The following is a 6973-nucleotide window of genomic DNA, read 5'->3' as shown; positions in this document are numbered from 1 at the left end:
CCCCCCCCCCCCCCCCCCCCCCCCCCCCCCCCCCCCCCCCCCCCCCCCCCCCCCCCCACCCCCCCCCCCCCCCCCCCCCCCCCCCCCCCCCCCCCCCCCCCCCCCCCCCCCCCCCCACCCCCCCCCCCCCCTAAACCCTAAACCCTAAACCCTAAACCCTAAACCCTAAACCCTAAACCCTAAACCCTAAACCCTAAACCCTAAACCCTAAACCCTAAACCCTAAACCCTAAACCCTAAACCCTAAACCCTAAACCCTAAACCCTAAACCCTAAACCCTAAACCCTAAACCCTAAACCCTAAACCCTAAACCCTAAACCCTAAACCCTAAACCCTAAACCCTAAACCCTAAACCCTAAACCCTAAACCCTAAACCCTAAACCCTAAACCCTAAACCCTAAACCCTAAACCCTAAACCCTAAACCCTAAACCCTAAACCCTAAACCCTAAACCCTAAACCCTAAACCCTAAACCCTAAACCCTAAACCCTAAACCCTAAACCCTAAACCCTAAACCCTAAACCCTAAACCCTAAACCCTAAACCCTAAACCCTAAACCCTAAACCCTAAACCCTAAACCCTAAACCCTAAACCCTAAACCCTAAACCCTAAACCCTAAACCCTAAACCCTAAACCCTAAACCCTAAACCCTAAACCCTAAACCCTAAACCCTAAACCCTAAACCCTAAACCCTAAACCCTAAACCCTAAACCCTAAACCCTAAACCCTAAACCCTAAACCCTAAACCCTAAACCCTAAACCCTAAACCCTAAACCCTAAACCCTAAACCCTAAACCCTAAAAACCCTAAACCCTAAACCCTAAACCCTAAACCCTAAACCCTAAACCCTAAACCCTAAACCCTAAACCCTAAACCCTAAACCCTAAACCCTAAACCCTAAACCCTAAACCCTAAACCCTAAACCCTAAACCCTAAACCCTAAACCCTAAACCCTAAACCCTAAACCCTAAACCCTAAACCCTAAACCCTAAACCCTAAACCCTAAACCCTAAACCCTAAACCCTAAACCCTAAACCCTAAACCCTAAACCCTAAACCCTAAAAACCCTAAACCCTAAACCCTAAACCCTAAACCCTAAACCCTAAACCCTAAACCCTAAACCCTAAACCCTAAACCCTAAACCCTAAACCCTAAACCCTAAACCCTAAACCCTAAACCCTAAACCCTAAACCCTAAACCCTAAACCCTAAACCCTAAACCCTAAACCCTAAACCCTAAACCCTAAACCCTAAACCCTAAACCCTAAACCCTAAACCCTAAACCCTAAACCCTAAACCCTAAACCCTAAACCCTAAACCCTAAACCCTAAACCCTAAACCCTAAACCCTAAACCCTAAACCCTAAACCCTAAACCCTAAACCCTAAACCCTAAACCCTAAACCCTAAACCCTAAACCCTAAACCCTAAACCCTAAACCCTAAACCCTAAACCCTAAACCCTAAACCCTAAACCCTAAACCCTAAACCCTAAACCCTAAACCCTAAACCCTAAACCCTAAACCCTAAACCCTAAACCCTAAACCCTAAACCCTAAACCCTAAACCCTAAACCCTAAACCCTAAACCCTAAACCCTAAACCCTAAACCCTAAACCCTAAACCCTAAACCCTAAACCCTAAACCCTAAACCCTAAACCCTAAACCCTAAACCCTAAACCCTAAACCCTAAACCCTAAACCCTAAACCCTAAACCCTAAACCCTAAACCCTAAACCCTAAACCCTAAACCCTAAACCCTAAACCCTAAACCCTAAACCCTAAACCCTAAACCCTAAACCCTAAACCCTAAACCCTAAACCCTAAACCCTAAACCCTAAACCCTAAACCCTAAACCCTAAACCCTAAACCCTAAACCCTAAACCCTAAACCCTAAACCCTAAACCCTAAACCCTAAACCCTAAACCCTAAACCCTAAACCCTAAACCCTAAACCCTAAACCCTAAACCCTAAACCCTAAACCCTAAACCCTAAACCCTAAACCCTAAACCCTAAACCCTAAACCCTAAACCCTAAACCCTAAACCCTAAACCCTAAACCCTAAACCCTAAACCCTAAACCCTAAACCCTAAACCCTAAACCCTAAACCCTAAACCCTAAACCCTAAACCCTAAACCCTAAACCCTAAACCCTAAACCCTAAACCCTAAACCCTAAACCCTAAACCCTAAACCCTAAACCCTAAACCCTAAACCCTAAACCCTAAACCCTAAACCCTAAACCCTAAACCCTAAACCCTAAACCCTAAACCCTAAACCCTAAACCCTAAACCCTAAACCCTAAACCCTAAACCCTAAACCCTAAACCCTAAACCCTAAACCCTAAACCCTAAACCCTAAACCCTAAACCCTAAACCCTAAACCCTAAACCCTAAACCCTAAACCCTAAACCCTAAACCCTAAACCCTAAACCCTAAACCCTAAAAACCCTAAACCCTAAACCCTAAACCCTAAACCCTAAACCCTAAACCCTAAACCCTAAACCCTAAACCCTAAACCCTAAACCCTAAACCCTAAACCCTAAACCCTAAACCCTAAACCCTAAACCCTAAACCCTAAACCCTAAACCCTAAACCCTAAACCCTAAACCCTAAACCCTAAACCCTAAACCCTAAACCCTAAACCCTAAACCCTAAACCCTAAACCCTAAACCCTAAACCCTAAACCCTAAACCCTAAACCCTAAACCCTAAACCCTAAACCCTAAACCCTAAACCCTAAACCCTAAACCCTAAACCCTAAACCCTAAACCCTAAACCCTAAACCCTAAACCCTAAACCCTAAACCCTAAACCCTAAACCCTAAACCCTAAACCCTAAACCCTAAACCCTAAACCCTAAACCCTAAACCCTAAACCCTAAACCCTAAACCCTAAACCCTAAACCCTAAACCCTAAACCCTAAACCCTAAACCCTAAACCCTAAACCCTAAACCCTAAACCCTAAACCCTAAACCCTAAACCCTAAACCCTAAACCCTAAACCCTAAACCCTAAACCCTAAACCCTAAACCCTAAACCCTAAACCCTAAACCCTAAACCCTAAACCCTAAACCCTAAACCCTAAACCCTAAACCCTAAACCCTAAACCCTAAACCCTAAACCCTAAACCCTAAACCCTAAACCCTAAACCCTAAACCCTAAACCCTAAACCCTAAACCCTAAACCCTAAACCCTAAACCCTAAACCCTAAACCCTAAACCCTAAACCCTAAACCCTAAACCCTAAACCCTAAACCCTAAACCCTAAACCCTAAACCCTAAACCCTAAACCCTAAACCCTAAACCCTAAACCCTAAACCCTAAACCCTAAACCCTAAACCCTAAACCCTAAACCCTAAACCCTAAACCCTAAACCCTAAACCCTAAACCCTAAACCCTAAACCCTAAACCCTAAACCCTAAACCCTAAACCCTAAACCCTAAACCCTAAACCCTAAACCCTAAACCCTAAACCCTAAACCCTAAACCCTAAACCCTAAACCCTAAACCCTAAACCCTAAACCCTAAACCCTAAACCCTAAACCCTAAACCCTAAACCCTAAACCCTAAACCCTAAACCCTAAACCCTAAACCCTAAACCCTAAACCCTAAACCCTAAACCCTAAACCCTAAACCCTAAACCCTAAACCCTAAACCCTAAACCCTAAACCCTAAACCCTAAACCCTAAACCCTAAACCCTAAACCCTAAACCCTAAACCCTAAACCCTAAACCCTAAACCCTAAACCCTAAACCCTAAACCCTAAACCCTAAACCCTAAACCCTAAACCCTAAACCCTAAACCCTAAACCCTAAACCCTAAACCCTAAACCCTAAACCCTAAACCCTAAACCCTAAACCCTAAACCCTAAACCCTAAACCCTAAACCCTAAACCCTAAACCCTAAACCCTAAACCCTAAACCCTAAACCCTAAACCCTAAACCCTAAACCCTAAACCCTAAACCCTAAACCCTAAACCCTAAACCCTAAACCCTAAACCCTAAACCCTAAACCCTAAACCCTAAACCCTAAACCCTAAACCCTAAACCCTAAACCCTAAACCCTAAACCCTAAACCCTAAACCCTAAACCCTAAACCCTAAACCCTAAACCCTAAACCCTAAACCCTAAACCCTAAACCCTAAACCCTAAACCCTAAACCCTAAACCCTAAACCCTAAACCCTAAACCCTAAACCCTAAACCCTAAACCCTAAACCCTAAACCCTAAACCCTAAACCCTAAACCCTAAACCCTAAACCCTAAACCCTAAACCCTAAACCCTAAACCCTAAACCCTAAACCCTAAACCCTAAACCCTAAACCCTAAACCCTAAACCCTAAACCCTAAACCCTAAACCCTAAACCCTAAACCCTAAACCCTAAACCCTAAACCCTAAACCCTAAACCCTAAACCCTAAACCCTAAACCCTAAACCCTAAACCCTAAACCCTAAACCCTAAACCCTAAACCCTAAACCCTAAACCCTAAACCCTAAACCCTAAACCCTAAACCCTAAACCCTAAACCCTAAACCCTAAACCCTAAACCCTAAACCCTAAACCCTAAACCCTAAACCCTAAACCCTAAACCCTAAACCCTAAACCCTAAACCCTAAACCCTAAACCCTAAACCCTAAACCCTAAACCCTAAACCCTAAACCCTAAACCCTAAACCCTAAACCCTAAACCCTAAACCCTAAACCCTAAACCCTAAACCCTAAACCCTAAACCCTAAACCCTAAACCCTAAACCCTAAACCCTAAACCCTAAACCCTAAACCCTAAACCCTAAACCCTAAACCCTAAACCCTAAACCCTAAACCCTAAACCCTAAACCCTAAACCCTAAACCCTAAACCCTAAACCCTAAACCCTAAACCCTAAACCCTAAACCCTAAACCCTAAACCCTAAACCCTAAACCCTAAACCCTAAACCCTAAACCCTAAACCCTAAACCCTAAACCCTAAACCCTAAACCCTAAACCCTAAACCCTAAACCCTAAACCCTAAACCCTAAACCCTAAACCCTAAACCCTAAACCCTAAACCCTAAACCCTAAACCCTAAACCCTAAACCCTAAACCCTAAACCCTAAACCCTAAACCCTAAACCCTAAACCCTAAACCCTAAACCCTAAACCCTAAACCCTAAACCCTAAACCCTAAACCCTAAACCCTAAACCCTAAACCCTAAACCCTAAACCCTAAACCCTAAACCCTAAACCCTAAACCCTAAACCCTAAACCCTAAACCCTAAACCCTAAACCCTAAACCCTAAACCCTAAACCCTAAACCCTAAACCCTAAACCCTAAACCCTAAACCCTAAACCCTAAACCCTAAACCCTAAACCCTAAACCCTAAACCCTAAACCCTAAACCCTAAACCCTAAACCCTAAACCCTAAACCCTAAACCCTAAACCCTAAACCCTAAACCCTAAACCCTAAACCCTAAACCCTAAACCCTAAACCCTAAACCCTAAACCCTAAACCCTAAACCCTAAACCCTAAACCCTAAACCCTAAACCCTAAACCCTAAACCCTAAACCCTAAACCCTAAACCCTAAACCCTAAACCCTAAACCCTAAACCCTAAACCCTAAACCCTAAACCCTAAACCCTAAACCCTAAACCCTAAACCCTAAACCCTAAACCCTAAACCCTAAACCCTAAACCCTAAACCCTAAACCCTAAACCCTAAACCCTAAACCCTAAACCCTAAACCCTAAACCCTAAACCCTAAACCCTAAACCCTAAACCCTAAACCCTAAACCCTAAACCCTAAACCCTAAACCCTAAACCCTAAACCCTAAACCCTAAACCCTAAACCCTAAACCCTAAACCCTAAACCCTAAACCCTAAACCCTAAACCCTAAACCCTAAACCCTAAACCCTAAACCCTAAACCCTAAACCCTAAACCCTAAACCCTAAACCCTAAACCCTAAACCCTAAACCCTAAACCCTAAACCCTAAACCCTAAACCCTAAACCCTAAACCCTAAACCCTAAACCCTAAACCCTAAACCCTAAACCCTAAACCCTAAACCCTAAACCCTAAACCCTAAACCCTAAACCCTAAACCCTAAACCCTAAACCCTAAACCCTAAACCCTAAACCCTAAACCCTAAACCCTAAACCCTAAACCCTAAACCCTAAACCCTAAACCCTAAACCCTAAACCCTAAACCCTAAACCCTAAACCCTAAACCCTAAACCCTAAACCCTAAACCCTAAACCCTAAACCCTAAACCCTAAACCCTAAACCCTAAACCCTAAACCCTAAACCCTAAACCCTAAACCCTAAACCCTAAACCCTAAACCCTAAACCCTAAACCCTAAACCCTAAACCCTAAACCCTAAACCCTAAACCCTAAACCCTAAACCCTAAACCCTAAACCCTAAACCCTAAACCCTAAACCCTAAACCCTAAACCCTAAACCCTAAACCCTAAACCCTAAACCCTAAACCCTAAACCCTAAACCCTAAACCCTAAACCCTAAACCCTAAACCCTAAACCCTAAACCCTAAACCCTAAACCCTAAACCCTAAACCCTAAACCCTAAACCCTAAACCCTAAACCCTAAACCCTAAACCCTAAACCCTAAACCCTAAACCCTAAACCCTAAACCCTAAACCCTAAACCCTAAACCCTAAACCCTAAACCCTAAACCCTAAACCCTAAACCCTAAACCCTAAACCCTAAACCCTAAACCCTAAACCCTAAACCCTAAACCCTAAACCCTAAACCCTAAACCCTAAACCCTAAACCCTAAACCCTAAACCCTAAACCCTAAACCCTAAACCCTAAACCCTAAACCCTAAACCCTAAACCCTAAACCCTAAACCCTAAACCCTAAACCCTAAACCCTAAACCCTAAACCCTAAACCCTAAACCCTAAACCCTAAACCCTAAACCCTAAACCCTAAACCCTAAACCCTAAACCCTAAACCCTAAACCCTAAACCCTAAACCCTAAACCCTAAACCCTAAACCCTAAA

Source organism: Nelumbo nucifera, chromosome 2 (assembly GCF_055504915.1).
Source record: "Nelumbo nucifera cultivar China Antique chromosome 2, China Antique-T2T, whole genome shotgun sequence".
Classification (NCBI taxonomy): Eukaryota; Viridiplantae; Streptophyta; class Magnoliopsida; order Proteales; family Nelumbonaceae; genus Nelumbo; species Nelumbo nucifera.
This window is presented reverse-complemented; position numbering follows the sequence as displayed.